Source organism: Rhynchophorus ferrugineus, unplaced genomic scaffold (assembly GCF_030347505.1).
Source record: "Rhynchophorus ferrugineus isolate W39M unplaced genomic scaffold, kcgeb_rfMv2 rfM10, whole genome shotgun sequence".
NCBI lineage: Eukaryota > Metazoa > Arthropoda > Insecta > Coleoptera > Curculionidae > Rhynchophorus > Rhynchophorus ferrugineus.
This window is the reverse complement of record NW_027472589.1, coordinates 27,061,733-27,085,029: the sequence shown is the minus strand read 5'-3', so window position 1 is coordinate 27,085,029 and position 23,297 is coordinate 27,061,733. Positions and strand designations below refer to the sequence as shown.

Genomic DNA, 23,297 nt, shown 5'->3' with positions numbered 1-23,297 from the left:
TATGGAGTATATACGTGAGTCACTTTGCTAGACTTTATCGAAGACATAGAGTAAGTCCAAGAATAGAGTTGAGATTTTCTCTTCAAATGCTTTTTCAATATATAAGAAAATAATGACTGTAACGTTGGTATTGAAGCAAATTGCCAAATAATATTATGTAAAATATATAGAATCATTATTTCTGATATTGTTATAATGAAATTCCATTATAATTTAATCAAAATGAACCGACTGTTTTCAAACAAGAACCGGACTAATTGGCTATTAAATATCCCAAAGTTATTAGCGTATAAATTAAAAAATAATTAAACGGTGTGAGTTATCGACGCCATATTTCACGATGCGTTTAAGGTTGAAACGAACATTTATCTCGAATATTGATGATCAATAATTTATTTTAAACGTTATACACTTTACATATGTTTACTTATTTATTATGTAGCATTTTCATGATGAAAGGGAATCCGCTTAATTTAAAAAATGGAGGCGATTTTTCCCGTGTCTTATTGGTCGTTAAATATTACTTATGGTTACGAAATACGTAAATTAAAACTGATGCCGTGAAATATCGATGCGATATATTACAGAACTTGTTTGGTGCGTTTGCGGTTAAGTGAAAATGTGTCTGTAATATTGAGGTTAATTACTGTAATATTCTCGTCGAATGTTATCAACTATATGATGGTTTCCATTCTTATTGATATGTGTTAAGAGACAAGACCACAATCACATTAAAATAATGTTACTACACATTGTAGTAGTTATTAATCCCTTATATATTTCTTTATTTTCTGGAAAGGAAATGTAATCTTCAAATATCATTCGTCAAACATTAAAAACATTCGTAATTATTGGAGTTTTGAGTTACATAGAGTCAAATCTGATAGAGGATTCCTAGCTTAGTGCATAAATAAGATCTCAGGTCGCATTATTTATGTGTTTTTTTTAATGCTACATCTTACACTAGATATTCTTAGTTCAGTATTCATTTAGTACAAACTTTCAAATTAATTAGTTACTATTATTCTATAATATTTACATCAATACACAAGCAAGATGAGTGCGAGATAAATACAGTGTTCAGTCTCAGTAGCTGTATTGGTACCACATTACTGTGATTTAGTAACCTTATTTCAAGTTAGGAAATATGGCAGTGGTTAATCTTTTATAACTTGTTCTATTTTCTAAAAAGAAATGTGAATTTCAAATATCTTTTGCTGTGATTTAGTCCTCAAGTCAAAAAATTCGAATTATTGGGGTGTTGGGGTAAAATGCGTAAGATATTGATGAAGGTCGCTCTATGGTCACTTGCTTTTCATGTTTTATAAACAACATCTTACATTAGATATTATTAGTATAACCTTCAAATAGCACAGCCTTTCCAACCAATTAACATTTCAATTGAAAAGTCCATGACCTGACACATAGATGGCGCTACTAGAATTCAATCCATATATTTTTTAGTTAATCCTAACCCTCAAAAGATGCGTGTATAAATTTGACAGCTGTCGGATCATTAGTTTGCGAATTACAGCATTTTGAGTGAAGTAACTTTTGTTATTGTGAAAAAAAATGGATAAAAAGGAATTTCGCGTGTTGACAAAAATATTGTTTTTGAAGGGAAAAAATACAGTTGAAGCAAAATCCTGGCTTGATGCCGAGTTTCCAGACACTCCTAGAAAAATCAACCATCAAGGATTGGTATGCTAAGTTTAGACGTTGTGAAGTAAGCACCGAAGACGGTAAACACAGTAGATGCCCAAAAGAGGTTGTTACCAAAGAACATTTCAAACATCAACAAAATGAGTTTGAATGACCGTAAATTGAAATTGAATGAAATAGTAGACACTCTAGAGATACCAACTCAATGTGTACATCATATCATTCACGAATATTTGGGTATGAGAAAGCTCTGTCCAAAGTGGGTGCTGCGCGAGCTCACTTTTGATCAAAAAGAACGACGAATTGATGATTCAGATCAATGTTTGAAGATGATCAAGCGTAATAAACCCGAGTTTTTTCTTCGATATGTGACAATGGATGAAATATGACTCCGTCATTTCACTCCGAAGTCCAATCGACAGTCGTCCGAGTGGACTGCAGACGACGAACCCGCTCCAAAGTGAGGGAAAACGCAACAGTCGTCTGGCAAGGTTATGACGTCTGTATTTTGGGATGCACATAGCATTATTGGACCGTTTGAACAACGAAATCGCCGAAAAACGGCCGCATTTGAAAAAAAAAGAAAGTGTTGCTTCACCAAGACCGTGCACTAAGAAAGTGCACCGTGTCACAAGTCCAATTAATCTAAAACAACTGATACCAAACAAAAACATATTCAAAAACAATAAAATCTCAATAACAAAACAAGTTCAATAAAGTAATTGAAAAAATCTCATAATTTTACAAAAATACAACAAAATTAACTGTCCCTCCAATTGTCCCTCCAAAAAAAAAAGTAGTAATTAGCGTTGAAAAATGTTTTACCTGAAAACTGCAGTGTTAAAAGTGACAGAACAGTTCTCATATAGCTAGTCGTGGGTTCGAATCCCGTAGACATGGATATAATTCAGACAACAGTCAAAAATTCAATAAGGTATAACCATCCCAGTCACGGTAGTAACCAGGGTGGGTACGACCGTAGTCCATATAAACCCTGGTTGGCAGAAGGCAGACTTTAAAATATCACAAAAATACTTTGAATCATATATATATAGTCAGTTTTAATAAAGCCAGGAATTAACCAGGAAAATACGACGGAAGGATAGTGGTAATCTTATTAATATCATTTAAAGTTACTATTATTTTTATTAATTCATTTATAAAAAGCCAATTAATCCAAAGCAATTAATACAAAAACACATTTCAAAACAATAAAACGCCAATAACAAAACACAAGTTCAGTAGACTAATTAAATGGAATACTGTAATGATAAAATTGTCGGTTAATTATAGCCATTGTTAAGTCCTGTGTTATCTTAATTGTGAATCATATTGTCGAGCTGAAAAACAAGTTCTAAAAAAATCGCGACTCGTTCGTTTACCCAGCAGTACAATTTGCCTATCATCGCTGTTAATATAAAAACGATTTTTTTCGATTATATAACGTTAAAAAATATTAAATTTGCTTCCTGATATTAAAAAAAAAACAATAGATGGGGCTGTTGATTATTATTTTCTATTGTGTATTAATTGAAACTGTCATTAACATACGTAACGTCACGCGTATCGGACATTATTAAAAATTATAGTCAACCGTAAACTTGTGGGAATCGTAAATCGTTGTCCTGCTGGAGGTTAAATGGGAAAATGTCGGTTCCAATTATAAATACGGCAGATGTCAGAAAAAGCTACAAAACAGTCTAGCCTACTAGACCCTCACTCCCATATGAAAAAGATAGATATGGTAGGTTAAAGAACCGATGCGTTATGTTTAGTGTTACGGGAAATGTTAGATAGAGGAAACAGTGAAATATATCCGAGATTTCCAATTAAAAAAGAGTTAATTTAGCAGGAATTTTAAATGTCACAGTGTCTGTAAACATATAAAATATTTAGCACTATATCATCACTCAATAAGTTTATTATGCCTTATTTAGATATTCTTAATTTATTATTATTATTCTGTTGTATTTGCATCGTACGCAAGGTAGTGTGGGCCCAATACTATATCTTCTATATACAGCCGATCTACCCACCACAAAAATAACTACTGTGACAATATTGTCACGGTAATGTTCGCAGATTACACAGCAATCTTAGAATTTCACGATCCAGTCACAGCATCAATGAAAGTACAAACCCACATGGAGCAAAAAGAACTGTGGTTGAAGAGATGGCGCATTAAAGTCAATGAAACAAAATCCACCCATATAACTTTTACCCTGCGTAGAAGAACATGTCCACCGGTGAATATTAATCATTGTCAAGTCCCCCAAGCAGAGGATGTTAAATATCTTGGTATGCATTTAGATCGATGCCTAACCCGGAAGAAGCACATATTCTCTAAACCAAAACAACTTGAACTTAAATTGTATCAAATGTATTGGCTCATAGAGCGCATATCCAAGTTATTATTAGATAATAAGGTATTATGGGGCACCGCTAGCAAATCTAATACATCCATCATTCGACGGTTCCAAAATTAATTTTTAATAAAGTGTAATAAAGTGTTGCGTGCGATTGTTGATACTTCGTACTATATTTCAAATGAAGTGATACAACATCATATACCTCTAGAACCTATAACGAATGTAACTCAACGTGTTTGTGTGAAGTACTTCGAAAGAGTGTCAATGCATCCCAATGTACTGGATAATCAGCTAAATGATGCGACGTGATAGTGAAGTGTGACTAGAGTAAAACGTTTAACACCATCTGATCTGATTGTTGGACATATATAGACTTTATAATAAGACTAACATAAGAAAACCTGCCTATTGGGCAGATTATGAAACCACTAAGAGTAACAAAACAAAAAAAAATATGGATGAATGCAACCAATAGTTTACTAGCATTTGTCTAAAACAACTACTGATCATTAATTAATATCAAAACAATAGATAAAAATAACTCCGTATATTGATTAAGTCCTAATTTTAATAAAGAAAAACACTGTTAAAGTAAATAAATATAAATGGGAACTCTGTACTAAAGTCATAGGTATGAGATATATCACTATGGTGTGGATACCACCAAAAATAAATCCTTCCCAAAAAAGGCATGGAAGAGTAAAAGTTTGATGAATAAAATTTAATTTCCAGAAATATTCTTAGCTAGAGTGAAGATTTATTTCAAGTGCGAGAAATACGTTGCTGGTACATACAATTAAAGCTAAGAAGTTGTACGAAAATTGTGAATTATTTTTCAGGGATATTTTTTTGTAACTACCCTCCTATTTATAACTGTATTTACGTCAACATTTTGTCATTAACGTACTTGTTTCATTGCACTATCTCGTTGAGAATGATACGTTTTTGTTTCTCTTTGGAATATCAAATTAGTTCTCTCTAAATTACATTATTAAATACAATCCTGCCAATTCAAGAGAAGAATTTAAAATTATTTTGTGGCGCTACTGTGCCCTTTTATTCATTTTATTATATAGCAAATAGCTATATAATAAAATGTAGTATAAACATATGTGGCGACCGCCACGACCCTTTAGGCCACCACCAATTCACCATCAACAACTACAAAGGTTGGCAACGCCGGTGGATTGGTATCATGCAGTTCCAGGGTATAAAAGACCATCACGACGACGTCTCGCTCTTTTTTCTTATCACCGTCCCCCCGTAACAGTACCACTTCCACAGCGCTACCGTACTTCCTTCACCTTAACCTAATATCCTGTCAATTATCCCATCGACCACATGTATCAATCGTAAGTTAAAATAAACAACTTTGATTCAACCAGTGTTTTTAGTTCCCGTGCAAATTCCTTCCAAAAATAGTAGTGAGTGTTCTGACAAATAATCGCAGCGACAGTCACACATTTCGACCGACCGACCGACCCGACGAACATTCCTACAATTGGGGGAAAGAGAGGTTCAAAACCCGAAAAATGATTATGGGAAGAATCTGGCTGGTTTTGTTCATAGGCTCATCAATTCTTGACCGCAAAGGAAGCTCGTGGCTGTTAAACAATCAATTCAGGTCAAGCCAACTTCAGGAATAAGAAAATATCAGAAGGCACAAAGGAAGCTCATAGCTGTTAAACAATCCATTCAAGGTCAATCAACTTCAGGAATACGAAAATAGCAAAAGGCGTAAAGGAAACTCGTAGCTGTTAAACGATCAATTCAAGGTAAATTAACCTCAGGAATAGGAAACTAGCAAATGGAACAACTTCAGGAATAAGAAAATAGCAAGAGGTGCCAGAACGGGAAAGAGACGTCGTCGTGATGGTCTTTTATACCCTGGAACTTGCATGGTACCAATCCACCGGCGTTGCCAACCTTTGTAGTTGTTGATGGTGAATTGGTGGTGGCCTAAAGGGTCGTGGCGGTCGCCACACATACTATATCAAAATTTGTTCGTAAAGAGAGTTGATAATTCCCAAAATGGATCAAAATGGATGGCAGCTTGTTTTCTAAATATTTCCTGTTATAATTGTTAACATTAATTAAATATAAATTGTTTTACTGTTTTATTAATTATTTTCAAATCTAAATCTTTGCAAACACTTTATGGGAGACTAAGAAGGTAGGTAATAAATTAATAGGTAAATAATAAAATTAGGTAAATAATAATTAAATAATTAAATTAGGTAATTTCGTAGATAATATTGATATAATGTCCTGAGTGCTTAAATATTCACTAATGTCATAGTATATTTTAAAATCTTAATAACTCACGCGGTGAACTCAGATATAGTGTCATTGGTTATCGAAATAACAGCGGTTTTCGATCTTTCACAAAGGCATAGTCAAACCGTAGGTCCTTACTGATGTTGCACCATCATTATCACACCGAACTTCCATGCCTGTTGGACTGGATTTAATACACACCTGAAACAAAAAAAACAATTGCTTGAAAACATATAGGATTTAATTCCTTTATGAGATGAGTAATAAATTTATGAGTACTAATGCTTTACACGTAAATAATATAATCAGTATAATATAAATATTATATAACTTACTATTATAATAAGTGTGTTTTTTTGTACTTATGAAGCGATTAGGGAAATATTGCATATATTTTCATCAGCCATATCTATTGCTAAAAATGGAAGTATAAATGTAAAGGACTGTTAAATTCGATGGTTTTGATATTTCTCTAAATAAAATAATAGTGTTTCATTTAGTGTTACTGAGTCATTAAGTATATGGAGATTCTAATCTTGGAACGCCCAAAATAGCTCTTTTTAACGTTCATTACTATGGATATTTAATTTGAACGAATCTGTTGTCGAAGGCTATCAAACACTTTTAGAAACCTATGGTGCCATATCCCAATTATCGCTTTTAGTGTTAAATATTTCAAGGTGGTGATTTTGATTTTAATAATCAAAAAGTTAATAATAAATTAAAAAAAAAATAAAAATCGAGTTGAAATTCTCAAACTATCAGAGAGCTCAGCAATTGATGAATCAACTATTCCCATAAATAGACTGGAAAACATCCAAAAGGAAACCTTGGATCCCTTGGTATATCCGTTTGATTTCGAGTTCATCGTGCAACTTTTTGTTGGTTACGTAGCGATAAGCATTGGTAATTAACCCTAGAATTTTGTTTTGGGTGCGTTGGGTTACTAGTTGGTCTGATGTTTTAGTGCAACCCCTTATTTGCATCCCATAGGTCCAAATTAGCTTTATTATATAAATCAATCTCTTTGATTTTAGGTCATGCTGAGTATCTTCCGACTAACCAGTACAGTTGCTTGACTTTGATGCTCAAATCTGCTTTGCTTTCGGTCTAATATGATGTTTCCAGTTTAACCCTCGATCGAAATGTATTCTGAAGTATTTATCTGATTCTGATTGAGAAATCGGGTATCCGTTAACTGATATGATTAGTTTTTTGTCATTTCGCCGCAACGCAAAATTAACATGGACAGATTTGGTGCTATTAAGCTGTATTTTCCAGTATCTAGTCCATTTGCAGATCTCGTTGACCGCTACTTGTACTTTTTCTACAGCTTTAGACAGAAACATCTTTTGCCATGATAACTGTGTCGTCAGTGTTCCAACTACTGTTACTTCCATTGTTGGGATATCAACAGTATGTGAGACTTTTCTTTCGAAAATATATGATTCCAGCAATAGACAGTAATTCCGTGGTAGCAATTTGCTTATTTTGTAGATTAATTCCAAATGCCGTTCCCGGTTAAAAACTTGTGAGATCTCTAGGACTATTGCAGGGCAATATATCTTTTCTTCGAATGTCTTTTTCTCTCACTCACATATTTTTCAAAACAACTCAGCAAAGCTTTCAAATGATCTCATGTTCAAAATATTGCCAAGACAAGTTTTAGTAACCTAATATATTACTAAAGTATTCTCTTTTTTTTTATTGAATTTATTACATATTTTATTTTATTGGTATATTATTAATTTCGACCACTGGGCGTTCAAGTAGTACTCATTATCAGTTTTAAACCTATGTTTTTTATGGCTATTGTCTATCATATATTAAAAGATGCTAATACAAGGTCCGTTTTTCTATAGAAGACCGTACAGATCCACCCCGTCGGGACAAATTGGACCTTTCATAACATCCATACTAAAAATAAACAAACCGAAAAATTATTTGTCACCGCCGATTCTCGTTCGGTGTGTGTTTTATGAAACGGAATATTTTTGTTTAGTCTAGCATCTCGGGACCGTGAGGGTATCGGCGGGGGTGCCCCGCGCGGGATCCTAGTCGATCTGGAAATATTCATCAACGTTTCAACGAAAAATTTTATTGGATGTCAGACCGGCGTGTTGCGGCGACGCCTGAAAGGATATTTGATATTTTTACGTTTACTTTTTCTGTCGTCGTCCGCACAGTGTTACATTGTATAAAAAAATAACCCCATAAGCAGAAAATTTAAATGTACTGTCTAAATAGTATAATATTAAACATATAAATAAGCGTCTTCTATTCAAGCAAGTAATCAATATATATATATATATATATATATATATATATATATATATATATATATATATATATTATTTTCAATCATTGTTTCTTTATTCCTGTTTTTCCTCATACGGGCTGTACTTTTACTTGGGCTATCCATTCTTCAAGAAATAATCTCACTAAAATGTAAAAAATTTATGAAATTTAAACTTCAAACTGATTTTTAGTTAGTTATTACAATATTCAACTTAATAGCTCCAAATCTGTCCACGTTAATTTTGCATTAAGGCGAAATAATAAAAACTTAATCATATCACTCAATGGATGTCCGATTCCTCAAGCAGAATCAGCGAAATACCTTAGAACCAAAATAAAACAACTATACTGGTTAGTCGGAAGATACTCTCAGCTTGATCTAAAATCAAAGAGGTTGATCTATAATACAATTATAAAACCAATTTGGACCTATGGGGTGCAAATATGGGGTTGCACTAAAAATTCAAATCAGTAAGTCATACAGCGCTGTCAAAACAAGGTTCTTCGATTGATTACCAATGCCTATCGCTATGTAACCAATGAAGAACTGCACGATGACCTGGAAATCAAATGGATTTGCGAAGTTGTGCAGGATTTCGCCTTGAAACACGAAAGAAGATTACTAAATCATACTAACGTGGAAGCAATACAACTGCTGGACAGCGCGCAGGATGTCAGGAGATTGAAACGAACAAAACCACACAAACTTGTGTGAAAATTTAGTGTGTATGATTAGTGTAAACGTCTTGCTTGTTAATTAATCCAAGCATATAGAAAAAGTAGTAATAAATTAATTGTAATACTAATAATAATTAAGATTGTACTAAGCGTATCTAATAAAGATGTTATAAAAAAAAAGTTATTACAACGATTATGATGTGCATATATTATTTTGAAACGTTTTTTTTTTGTGTTAAAGCCTAAGTTTGATTGTTTTTTACATTTTAGTGAGTCTCTTATTTATTTCTTGAAGACGGTTCAATTTTTTTTGTAAAAATATTTTTTATTTTCAAAATTACGCATTTGGTCCGGCCCGTATGTGATATCGATTATTTCTATCGGAAATTTAAGCGACTTTCGATCGAATTTCGAATAATAATAATATTAAATAAGTGGTATATTCCCTAAATATTCCCTATGAAAGTGGTCCTTAATTTAATTAACCTGATTTTTTTAAAAATATTCTTACGGGGATAAGTTGAAATTTAAAGGAAAAGGTAAACCATTATTAGATATCATTATTGAAAAATCTGGTGCAAGTAGAGGGAAAAGTTAAACTTAAGTAAATTTAACGGAGACATTTGTTCAAAAAATTACCGGATTTGTGAAAATAACAAAAAACATGCGTTGTACTGTTTTTCCTGCTTACTTTCTGGTAGCGATGAAGAAGGAAATAGGGATTACCGAGCTCTTGAGTTTGAAAATAAAAAGATATGAAAACTTTAAAATCCATCTTCATAATTATATTTGCATTACTAGGCTCACCTAATATTATAGCTCAATTAGATTCTGCGAATTGAATAAATATAGAGTAACAGCGGTTGTGATAAGGCATTCGACGAACAGAAATACTGCAATATTTAAACAGTTAACAATATACACAAATAGAAACAGTTAACATTTACAGTTAACATGACAAAAGATGTATCTCTGTTTAATACTGTAGAAAAACTATAAGTAGCGGTCAGCAAGATCTATAAACAGACTAGAGACTGGAAAATTTAGCTTAATAGCTCCAAATCTGTTCATGTTAACTTTGCGTTGCGGCGAAATGACAAAAACTTAATTATATCTTTGACGAATATCCGATTCTTCAAGATGAATCACCCAAATATCTCGGAATATATCTCGATAGTAGGTTAAACTGGACACATGAGGTTGAAGAAAAAACCGAGCAGATAGACTCAAAGTCAAGCAACTATTCTGGTTAGTCGAAAGATACTCTCAAGATGACCTAAAAACAAAGAGATTGGTTTGGTTTGGTAACGAAGAGCTGCGCGATGACCTCGAAATCAAATGGATATACGAAGAGATCGAAGATTCCGACATAAAAGATGATACAAGGTTGCTAAATTACAGCAACGTGGAAGCAATACAGCTACTGGACAACACGCAGAAAAATAGCAGATTGAAGCGAATCAAACCACATGAACTTTTTAGTATATAAGTGTATTCTTAACTTTAGCTTAAGTAGATTAGTTTTATTTTAATTTGGGAAATACATACTGATGTACTAATCCCGTAGTCGCCATGCTTGTTTATTAATGCAAGTACAACAGAACAATAGTAATAACTTAATTTTTTAATTAAGATTGTATTAAGCATGTCTAATGTGAAATGTAATTAACTTAAAAAATATTTACAATTGGAATACAATACCAAATATACAGGACGTAATGCAAATATGTCAGAATAGGTATGTTTTATCAAAAATCATAAATTGCGGTAAAATTTGTGGAGCCTTTGAATTAGCTTTTCGGGGCTATGATGAGAGCCATACTTCCCCGTGATTGATTTGTGATATGTTAGTTTGGATTTAATGAATGATGAATAGAAGATTTCTTCACAAAATGTTAATAAATCAACGTCATATTTAATCATTTGCTACCTTGCAACTTCTATTCAGCTTTTCAAATAAAAAGTCATAATCTATATGCTTTCTAAAATACAGGTAGCAATATTAAATATTCACATATAAAAGGGTCCAGGTACCAGCAATATCAGAAATCAGCATACATCCTTATTTATAAATCCTTGGCATATTAGTTATGCTATATAAGCCTCTAATCCTCTTAGCAAACCACACAAAAGCAAATGTATGCTAAAACTATTCTAAATAATGTTTAGTTGTAATACCTAACCTACCGAAGATACGTAGATCGTTCAGAAATTAGTTTTTTTAATAAAAAAAAAACATAAAATAACAAATGGCATTGCCGACTTATTGGCTTTTAGTTTATTTTTGAGTTTTTTTGAAAGAAGATAAGACAAATTACAAAGATAAAAGGTTAGTAAAAATATACAAGTTTATAAGTTTCTTTGTCACATCATGTTAGGAAAAAAGCAGAGTAGATCAAACTTAAAATCAAAGAAATAGTCCCAATATCCAATGGATATGCCCAACTAATAAGGTGTATCTTTTGGCAATATGTAAGATAATACTGTTCTTTTCGGTAATTCATCCCAATGAGTATTGAAAAATGCATTGAATTGTGAACATTAGTGTTGTGTACAAAAATAGAAATAATATCATTGAGTTTATGGATGAAATAGAAGGCCAATTCTCTAAATACAGTCTGTAGTTCAGCAGGGTACGTCAAATGATCCGATCTTCAATTTTTGGCAACTCTTTTCCATCATGTAATGTCCTTTTCCATCATAATTGGGTTTATTAACAAGTATTCAACAATTGACCATGTCCTCAGAATAACAGATGTTATTGAAAAAGCCTACGAAAGTGAAAAGGTTTGCTCAGGTGTATTCTTAGATGTAGCACGGGTCTTCGATAAGGTTTGACATGAAGGCCTTGTTCATAAACTACAGAAAATGCTACCAAATCACACCGAACTATTAAAATCGTACATTACAACCAGAATTTTTAGAGTCAAACAAGAAGAAGCTTACTGTACAATAAAAGAAGCTAAAGCAGGTGTACCGCAAGGAAGTGTACTGGGACCAATGTTTTATCTACTCTACACTTGTGATATACCACAAATGGAGAACATTACGATGGCTGCATTTACTGTCGATACTGCGATTATAGCTGTCGAAGGCAATAGTGAAGAAGCCTCACGAAAATTACAACAAGCAAGTGACAATATAAATAATTGGACACAAGCTCGGAAAATAAGAATTAATAAAAGTAAATCTATACATGTGCAGTTCACCTATAAACAGACCGTACGTAACGTTAAATATATCTTTGCTGGAAGGAAAATATAAAGAAGAAAAGAAAAGAACTGGAATTGAAATATAGGAAAATGTACTGGTTAATTGGAAGAAAATCACAATTATCAGTACATAATAAATTGCTATTATATAAGCAAATACTGAAACCTATGTGGACTTACGGAGTTCAATTTTGGGGATGTTCTGCAAAGAGTAACATAAATAAAATACAAATTTTTCAGAACAAAGTCCTGAGAGGTGTTGTGGGCGCACCCAAATACTATAGGACTGATTACCTACCTAGAGACCTTCAGAGACCCATAGTCAGTCAAGAAATCAAGAGAATTCAGCAGTGACATGTATAAACATTATTTCACTAGTTATCCAAGATTTCACTTCAAAACGTGAAATAAGCCATTTTTCTTTGAAGCTTTTCTATCTGATGTACATCGCTACAGATAGATGATTAACCAACTGATAAGCTGTCTGAAAGTCCTTTGTGAAAATGATATTATACCAGGTGATACTGGTCAATAAGTAACAAGAATAGAATCAATAAAATTTTTCGTTTAAAGATGATTCTTCGTTCTTCCAAAATGATTATCGTAATTTTTGTAACATTTAACCAAAATCATTTTGTTACATCCGAACTTGTACGTCAACTCTTCTTGTTCCTGTCGATTGATCTTGAATGACTTCAAGCTTATTTGAATATATGCAAGATTATTTACCGTTATGTATTACCATATGTTGAAAAATAACAAAACTTAGTTCCATATTGCAATAACCCCGCTCAATTCATCATTTCTTTATACAAATTTAAATTAAACCATAATTTACTTTACTTATCTCATTTTTTATAGAAATTATTGATAATTTATAAATGTTTGTTCAGTTTAATGGTAAGCCCTCTAAGATTATAAATAAATACACACCTGTTTGTCTATGATTAAGAATGAGAGACATTTTTTGCACATTATTATCAAAATCTAACTGTTTTGACCAAAATTATCGCCCATATTGCTTCGATAAAATTGCATTTTTCTCTCACAGGCGATTCCAGTTGATAAAATTATCCCTTGCTATAATTTTCTGTTTACACAAAAAGGTGTGTGTTTAATCACCAAGGTCACATCGAAAATATTTGTCCTTCTGGTTTTTAAATAGTTTCAATTACATAGATAAATAAAATAAATATCCAGTTAGTAAAACACATTCGGTATATCAGCTTTATATAGAGAAAAATCTTGAGCCTCTTACAATATTGCAGTGCTATTTTGGTTTTTATGGAATGACGTTTTATTCAAGCACAACGGAATCAAAGTAAAATGTACTAAAAGTAAAAAATTTAGTAAATGGAAATATAATAATTGTCAACAGTTAATAATTACATAGCACTGATTCATCTAGCGGTGAAATTGCGACATTATATATATATATATATATATATATATATATATATATATATATATATATATATATATATATAATATAACAAATGGAAAAGAAAAAATATTTAAAGTCAGATTAGAAATATCTGATTATTTATTAAAACCAAGAATGCCTATCTTTTCAAGAAGATTTAGACTAGCGGAATCCATTGTACATGAAAACATATTTCACTAATTGTCATTTATTGTTCGTATCTAATTGTCATTTATCTAGCTGTAACAAAAAATATACAAGATGTAGTATTATATGCGACCTGTAATTGAGCACGATATCCAAAAGCTAACTTTATAATATGCACAACTAATGAAAACAAACAAAAACAACAAAAACAACAGAAGAACACAAGGAAATAATCAACAAGGTAACTAAAGACCTGAAACAGTTAATTTATAATGAAGAACCAAAAAATACAAGGAGAGGAAAACGAACAATGATGAAAGAAATTAATGCTAAAAAATCTCTTAGATTTGACTTAATTACTAGAAGAATCTTGAAAGAACTCTTATTCTGTTACAACTACTTTCCCAGCATACAAGTGCCTCAAATCATTATGATTATCAAACCAGGAATAAAGTGAAGAAGAGATTCAAAATAATTACAGAAGAATGGTATATTATTCCAGAGCATCAGTATACTTTCTGTAAAAAACACGGAACAATAGAACAAGTTCGCTGATTAGTCACCCGAATAAATAAATACTTAAATGATAAGAAATATTGGTCGACTGCGTTTTTCGATAATATCAAGCTAATAAATAACGTTAATAAATTACGAACTTAAAATTAAAAAAAATATTTCGTAAAACTAAGTAAAGCAGCTTTATCACAGTCTACCCGATATATTCATTGGGTTTAGGTAATACTTAGTATGTTATTAGGGTTCATTTAACGTTTCCAATCGGAAGTTTGACCTTTATAAACTCAGAACGTTTTTTCATTTGACCACAACTTGTCTTGTCCACAAAATCTTAACCAACTGACTTACCATGATATTGAGTCATCTTTGGGCATTTATATGGCGAGCGCCATAATATATTACAATAGCATTTCACTGTGGAAAAGATGTATTCACGTTGTATCACGCTTGATCCGAATCAGAGTGGAACAAGTGTTTTGAAAATAGATTCAAGTGCATTCAAAAGTGTATTCATTAAAGTTGCGAATACTTTGAAAAACAATAAAGCCATTTTTGTCAAATCAAAAAGGCAATACCAGTTACTAAATTTATCTTAAACTAATATTGATGAATGCTATTGATGACAGTAAATACTGACACAACTTGGAACAACGCTAAATGTAGTTGCAAGGAGAAGAGTGGGACAAAAATGGATAAAGATTGTAGTATCAGATGACATACTATATTTGGAGTGCATTCATGACTCATTGTATAAGCCACCAAGCTTTTTTATTACAAAAATTAGTGTATTCATATTTGCTTGTCTAAATTAGATAAACTAATCGGCGCCACATTTATCTCCTTTCCAGGATAATGTGTATAAAAACACAAAAATATCAGATAACATAAACGAAACTACAATAATTACTCTGCAGTTTTGGTTACGTCTGATTAATAATTTCAAACGTCAAATACCGTCAGTAATTTACCCTCCATTTGTGTTTTACATTTATAATTTTGAGTATTCATACTGTCCATATATAGCTAATATACTTGTAACATAATACACCTACACCAGTTCGGATTTCTTAACAAACACTCATCAATTTACCAGGTGCATAGAATAAGATATATAATTGTAAAAACCTATATTTTACCTCAAAAATGTATGTTCAGCTATGCTCTTAGATGTAGCACAAGCTTTCGATAACTATGACACGATAGTCTTGTTCATAAGCTACATAAAAACGAATCTAAGTTTGGAAAATGAAAAATTAAAGAAAGTATATCTGTGCATGTGCAGTTCACGTTTAGTCTGACCACATAAGCACCAATAATAATAATTATTCCATACAGCAACAACGCTAAGTATCTCGTAATGTATCTTGATGCAAAACTTCACTGAAAGGAACATGTAAAAAAGAAAAGAAAATAATTGCAGTTCAAAATTAGGAAAATATATTGGTTAATTGGAACAAAATCACATCATTATCAGTGCATAATAAATTGATAATACAAACAAGTATTGAAACTAATTGTACCAGAGACTACAAGACTGATTATCTACACCGAGAACTTCAGATACCGACTATCACTCAGGAAATCAAGATAATTGGAAGGAGACATGAAGACAAGCCCCATCTCTCAATCTCGAACTATTATAACTCTTGGATAACACCAGCACTGGATATATTCAAAAGTGGCTTTGCGAACTATCAACTGAAAACAGTCGAAACAGTCGATAGTCAAAAAAATGCATGGTTGGACTGTTTTTTTTTTCATTCGTGATGTCAGACGAAGATGTAGGAATTCTTGTCTGTATAAATTGTGAGATAGGAAAGGACGGAGATAATTGCTTGGAACAGTTAATTTTAAATGTGTTTATATTTTCCAAAGGTAGTATAAGCGAAATAGAGATATATTCATGCACGTGTTAACTTAAAAAAAAATTACTAATTTCTATTAACCTGTAATAAATAATATAATTTTAATTTTAAGGAAGTAGGATTACTTTACTGAATGTTCTGTGGATTTGTAAAAAGGAATGGAATAATAACACCACAAATGTTTTATCGTGTTTTAATATATTAATTGCTATTTTTAAATAACATAGCATAATAAATATAAATAGTACAATACAATTTAAACAAAACCTAAAAACTAAAGATGTTCAATAACCATAAATACTAAATAAAATGTAAATGTGTGCATAATCATTGAAAAATCTAATGCATGATGAACCTAAAAATGATCGTACAAACTACCAGACCTTTTTTAAATAAAAATGATACTATTTTTTAACAGAAATATTTTTAAATTACTGTTCCGGAATATTACCATGTTCAACTTTTCTTTGCATTTTGTTATCAAAATATCTCCAGATGTCAATACATTTTTGGTCAGTAGTTGTGCCTTGAATTTCGAGTTGTGGAACTGTATTTGTATTTTTTAAAGTTAGAATGGAAGATACCTCTTTTGTGATAATTTCTTTTATCGCCTCAACATTATTTGCAATACCAAATCCTGCTTTTTTAAATCTAGGATTTAAAAATGTGGATTTCCCGCATATCGTGTTCATTTATAAAATTGCCAGTCTTTTATTGATGACATTTAATAGACAATTTTGTAAATTTTTTCCCCATTCACTTGTTAAAATCCTGGAAATCATAGAGAATATCAGAAAATGTATTTAATAGTTAATAGTTAGTTAAAGTTAATATTTTTAAAAGAAATTTAACAACTGCTACTGCAAAAACTTCTTCAAATCTTTCGGAATCGATGCAATTTCTGAAACCTTCGTAACCTAATTTTAGTTTTCAAGATTTTAGGAAAAAAGTTTTGACAAACAAAAGGCTTGAGCAAAAATCGTGAAAGTTTATTAAAAAAGTATTACCTATCATACCAGCCCAAAGTATTACCTATTATGCCAGTCAGAAGTATCTTACTACTTATCATTTACAATTTTATTTTTTTACCCTCAAAAAATAACGTTCCAAAATGCTGCTATATTAATTTACAATATATAGTTATTTACAAGCAAACTGCGAAAAAACATAAAACCACATATATTACATCGGATGAACCAGTAGAACCAATAATAGTAACTAAAAGTACACGACTGAAACAGTCGATAGTAAATAATAATAAAATCAGTCGGACCGAAAATAGCGAATGAAAACAGTTGAGAGTAAAAAGTAGTCAATTACTAAACAGTCGATAGTCGATTTCAGTCGATAGTTCCCAACACTACTCAAAAGAATCAAACCATTTCATCTTAATGCATAAATTACTTAATTCATAACCATTATTCAGTTAGTCGGCAATGACTAGAATAATGTAATAACTTTTTCTTTTAATCCAAGATGATTATAATTGTTTTTTTAACATGTGAATAATAAAATAGTGGATAAAAGTATTGAAATTTTATTTAATAATAAGATAGAATCAAAAGAACTAAATATCTACAGAAAAGAACCGATAAATTACTCGAAAGACGAGCTAATTGTAGTTTTAGGTGACACACTATATAAATTAGCGTAATCATATTTGGAAATCTAATGTTAAACAAGCCAAATGGCACCACGTTTATCTCATTTCGAGGAATTGTACGCTGATTAAGACGCAAACAATAATCAGAAAAACATAAAGGAAACTGCAACAATTACACCGCAGTTTTGGGTTACGCGTCTCTAATTATAAAAATAAATTTATAACTCATTTAAATTGGATACAGGGGTACCACCCTTGGCATTACGTACGTGGGTCCGCGCTATCCGATTACATCAAAACAAATTGTAATTCGAAACTCGAAGCCGTATCGGTTACCCAGACGTAGGAAAATTAGAGATCGCAGATGGACGAGCGTGTAAGGGGGCGGGGGAACAGGGGACCGTGGAGGAAGATGCGAGCACCTGGACTCGATTCGAGAGGAAATTACATCTCGGCGTCATTGGATATTAATCGAAATTTATTCATTATGTAATAAATCGGCTGAAAATCGGTCTATTTTTATTGGATCATTGGATATGCTTAGTACAATCTTTTTTTTTATTATTACTCTTCGTGAGTCCACAATCTGCCCTATTGGCAATAAGTATTTTTTCTGTCTATATTATACATACATGGCATATAGAAAATCACTTCATTAAGCAATCTTCTGTATAAAATATTATTAATTAATTAATTAGTCTTATTCTAATGCTTATTCTAAAGTCTACATATGTCCAGTAATCAGATCAAGTGGTGTTAAACGTTTTAGTCTACGCACTTCGCTATCACGTCGCATATTTAGCTGATTAGCGAGTACATTGGGATGCACTGACACTCTTTCGAAGTACTTCACACAAACTCGTTGAATTACACTCGTTATAGGTTCTAGAGGAATATCGCGTTGCATCACTTTATTTGAAATATAGTACGGAGCATCAACAATGGCACGCAACACCTTATTTTGGAACCGTTGAATGATGGATATATTAGATTTGCTAGCGGTACCCCATAGTTGAATTCCATATGTCCAAATGGGCTTGAGTATAGACTCATACAGCAATACCTTGTTATCTAATGATAACTTGGATTTGCGCCCAATGAGCCAATACATTTGATATAATTTTAGTCCCAGTTGTTTCCGTTTAGAGAGTATGTGCTTCTTCCATGCTGTAACTGGATCTTTATGGGATGCTAAGATTGCTGTATCGTCTGCATATGTTGCCACAGTAGTTATTTTTGTGGTGGGCAGATCAGCCGTATACAGAAGATACAGTACTGGACCCAGTACACTACCTTGCGGAACTCCTGAATATATGGGATTTAATTCGGTATGTTCATCGCCTTGATTTACAATTGTGGCGACCGCCACGACCCTTTAGGCCACCACCAATTCACCATCAACAACTACAAAGGTTGGCAACGCCGGTGGATTGGTACCATGCAGTTCTGGAGTATAAAAGGCCATCACGACGACGTCTCTTTCTCTTTTATTATCACCGTCCCTCTGTAACAGTACCACTTCCACGGCGCTACCGTACTTCCTTCACCTTAACCTAATATCCTGTCCATTCTCCCATCGACCACATGTATCAATCGCAAGTTGAAATAAACAACTTTGATTCAATCAGTGTTTTTAGTTCCCGTGCAAATTCCTTCCAAAGATAGTAGTGAGTGTTCTGATAGATAACCGCAGCGGCAGCCACACGTTTCGACCGACCGACCGACCCGACGAACATTCCTACAATTGGTGACCCCGACGTGATCAAAGTGCCTAACAGGTAAATCGACTCAACATAAGCCACTCGACAGGTGCTTGACACGTGCATGGAAGGATAGCACGAGGAACAGAACTCATCAACAACACGTGGTCGACGACATCCCACGAGACTAGCCTGATGGACGAAAACCACAGAAGCCCATCATGTATTCCAGCAACACATGAGCACCCTCGCATCACGAAACGGGACACGTAACACATTTACAGGTACCCTCAAACAAAGCTAAACGCCTCAAGACGAACGACGTCCTGCTACAGCTCCGATGGCAGCTGATCCCGTAAAACTCCTCGCTCAGGTTGGGATCCCCATCTCATCAGCAGTCCCCGGGCGTTTGTTTGCGTGATTGCGGGTGCATTCCGGAACTTGCATCACATATAGGTACGTTCCACGGCTGTTCCACTAGGAGGGGAGTTATGTGGCGACCGCCACGACCCTTTAGGCCACCACCAATTCACCATCAACAACTACAAAGGTTGGCAACGCCGGTGGATTGGTACCATGCAGTTCTGGAGTATAAAAGGCCATCACGACGACGTCTCTTTCTCTTTTATTATCACCGTCCCCCTGTAACAGTACCACTTCCACAGCGCTACCGTACTTCCTTCACCTTAACCTAATATCCTGTCCATTCTCCCATCGACCACATGTATCAATCGCAAGTTGAAATAAACAACTTTGATTCAATCAGTGTTTTTAGTTCCCGTGCAAATTCCTTCCAAAGATAGTAGTGAGTGTTCTGATAGATAACCGCAGCGGCAGCCACACGTTTCGACCGACCGACCGACCCGACGAACATTCCTACACAATAAAATGTCTGTCAGTGAGATACGATTTTAGTAGCTGATAGTCCGGATGAGGGAGAAGTTTCTTTAGTTTAACTTGCAAGCCCGTATGCCATACTTTGTCAAAAGCCTGAGATATGTCTAGGAAAGCAGCCGAACAATATCTTTTGGCATTTAGGTCAGTGTTTATTTTGTTTACAAGTCTATGCACTTGTTCTATAGTCCCATGCTTATTGCGAAATCCAAACTGATGTTCTGGAATAATTTTTCTTTTTTCTATTATATAGTTTAGCTTTTTTATGTATAATTTCTCGAAAACTTTCGAGATTATTGGTAATAAACTTATTAGGTTTATTACCAATAATCGGTAGGAGATCACATCTTCTGGTATTTTTCCTGGTTTAAGTATCATTAATATTTTAGCTACTTTCCAGATACTACGGAAGTAATTAATTCGTAGCATAGCATTAAATATAAATGTTAATAGTTTTATAGCCTTTTCTGATAGTTCTTTTAAAATTTTGCCAGTAATTAAGTCATAACCAGGAGCTTTTTTAATATTAATCTCTCTCATTATTGTATGTTTAACTTTTTTGACCGTTAATTTCTCGTGCGGTAAATCCATTTGAAATGGCGAATCTAGAAAGCTAGTAATTTTATTTTCGTCATCTTTATGTAGCTGAGACTGGAAAGGTAGTACAATCTTAATTTACAAATGAATTTAGTACTACAGTTCTGTTGTACTTGTATTAATAGACAAGCAAGGCGAGATTGATGCATCGGTAAGTATTTCTCAAATGAAATAAAACTAAACCACTTCCGTTATTGTTCCGTCTTCCGTCTTGTGATTTTCTCCGTGTTGTCCAGTAGCCATGTAGCTTCTACATTGCTGTGATTTAGCAATCTTATTTCATGTTTTAAGGCGAAATCTTGGATCACTTCGTGTATCCATTTGATCTCGAGGTCATCGTGCAACACTCTATTACGTAGAATTACTAGTAAATTCAATCTCTTAGTGCAACCCCATATTTGCATCCAATAGGTCCAAATTGGCTTTACGATTGACTAATAAACCAATCTCTTTTATTTTAGGCCAAGTCGAGAGTATTTTCCGACTACCCGGTACAGTCGCTTTACATTGATTCTAATTTGCTCTGCTTTTTGGCTAACGTGATGTTTCCAGTTCAATCGAGTTCCATCGAGATATACTGCGAGATATTTGGCTAATTCTGCTTGGCAAATGGGTCAACCATCAAGTGATATAATTAAGTTTTTGTCATTTTGCTGCAATGCAAAATTGCCACGGTCAGATTTGAAGTAATTAAGCTGTATTTTCCAGTCTCTAGTCCACTTGTAGATTTTGTTGACCGCTACTCGTACTTTTTCTACAGATTTAAACAGAATAACATATTTTGCCATTATAACTATGTCGTCGGCAATTCCAAATACTGTTTATTTTGTTGTAGGAATATCAGAAGTATAGAACAGATATAGGTGTGGTCTCAAGGCATTATTCTGTGAAACCCGAAATAGATTTCTCCCGGAATATTCATTAAACAAATCAATTATTCCTTATCAATTCGAATTTTTGTGCTGAAATATTAATGTACATTGTACAATATGTATTGTGGCGATAGCCACGACCCTTTAGGCCACCACGTTTTCATCAACAAGTACAAAGGTTGGCAACGCCGGTGGATTGGTACCATGCAGTTCCAGGGTATAAAAGACCATCACGACGACATCTCGCTCTCTTCTCTTTTCTCCATCCCCCTGTAATAGTACCACTTCCACAGCTCTACCGTACTTCGTCTACCTAACCTAATATCCTGTCAATTCTCCCGTCGACCACATGTATCACTCAATATCGAAATAAACAAGTGATTATTAAACCAGTGTTTTTCAGTTCTCGTGCAAATTCCTTCCAAAAATAATAGTGAGTGTTCTGACAAATAATCGCAGCGGCAGCCACACATTTCGACCGACTGACCGACCCGACGAACATTCCTACAGTATTATAATTTAAACAGATAGTTCACCGTATTTCATTGTATCGTAATTTAGTATTTTAGATGCGCACTATTAGCTTTTACGCTTTTATATATTCGTCCCATAGGTTCTGTACATTACACATTATAGATAGGCTTTACAGATCTTATCTAAAAACAATTCAGCACGCGAGTACATATTAGCGAGACAGATATGATCTTGATTGTTCGAAAAGTGTTGAATGAAATTTTTAAAACATCTTTTAACAGCTGTAGACTTAGGATTCAATGACGTACATTTGAAAAGCATTCGAGAATCTCTATACCCAGGCAGCTGTCTATAAAATGATTTTCGAGAGTGCTTGATCGAAAGGCGACGCTAAATTGACGTATTTTTGACGGCTGACGCCTTCAACGGCACCAATCCGATTATGTAAAAAAGAAGCCTCTTATGGTGCGACTAGACGTACGTGCCCAATAAATGTGAATGCGCCGACAATTTAGAATATTTAAAAATCGAATATAGCTTTTGAAATGTTAATATCTTCGCATTTGGCATTATCAAGGAATAGGCATCACTGAATTTTATTATAGGCGAATATTTGAAGGAAAATATTTACATAACATTCACATTTGTATTCACGGGTTGCTATTTATATTTTGAGCCTTGTTATTAGGTTCCATTTGACGATTTCAGTT

The 23,297-nt window shown here is 33.3% G+C and overlaps 1 protein-coding gene across 4 annotated transcripts in view; it reads right to left on the bottom strand.

Moving 5' to 3' along the window:
* The window catches only part of LOC143203948 (discoidin domain-containing receptor 2), a 146,674-nt gene that overhangs the window by 106,394 nt on the left and 16,983 nt on the right, over positions 1–23,297 (bottom strand). Inside the window, exon 1 of one of the 4 annotated variants that reach the window (XM_076416288.1) lies at positions 6,357–6,466. The exons of the other annotated variants lie outside the window; for them this stretch is intronic. The gene's annotated coding sequence lies outside the window, so the exon portion shown is untranslated. Of the gene's footprint in view, positions 1–6,356; positions 6,467–23,297 lie in introns of those variants that run through there. 4 annotated transcript variants of the gene reach the window in all.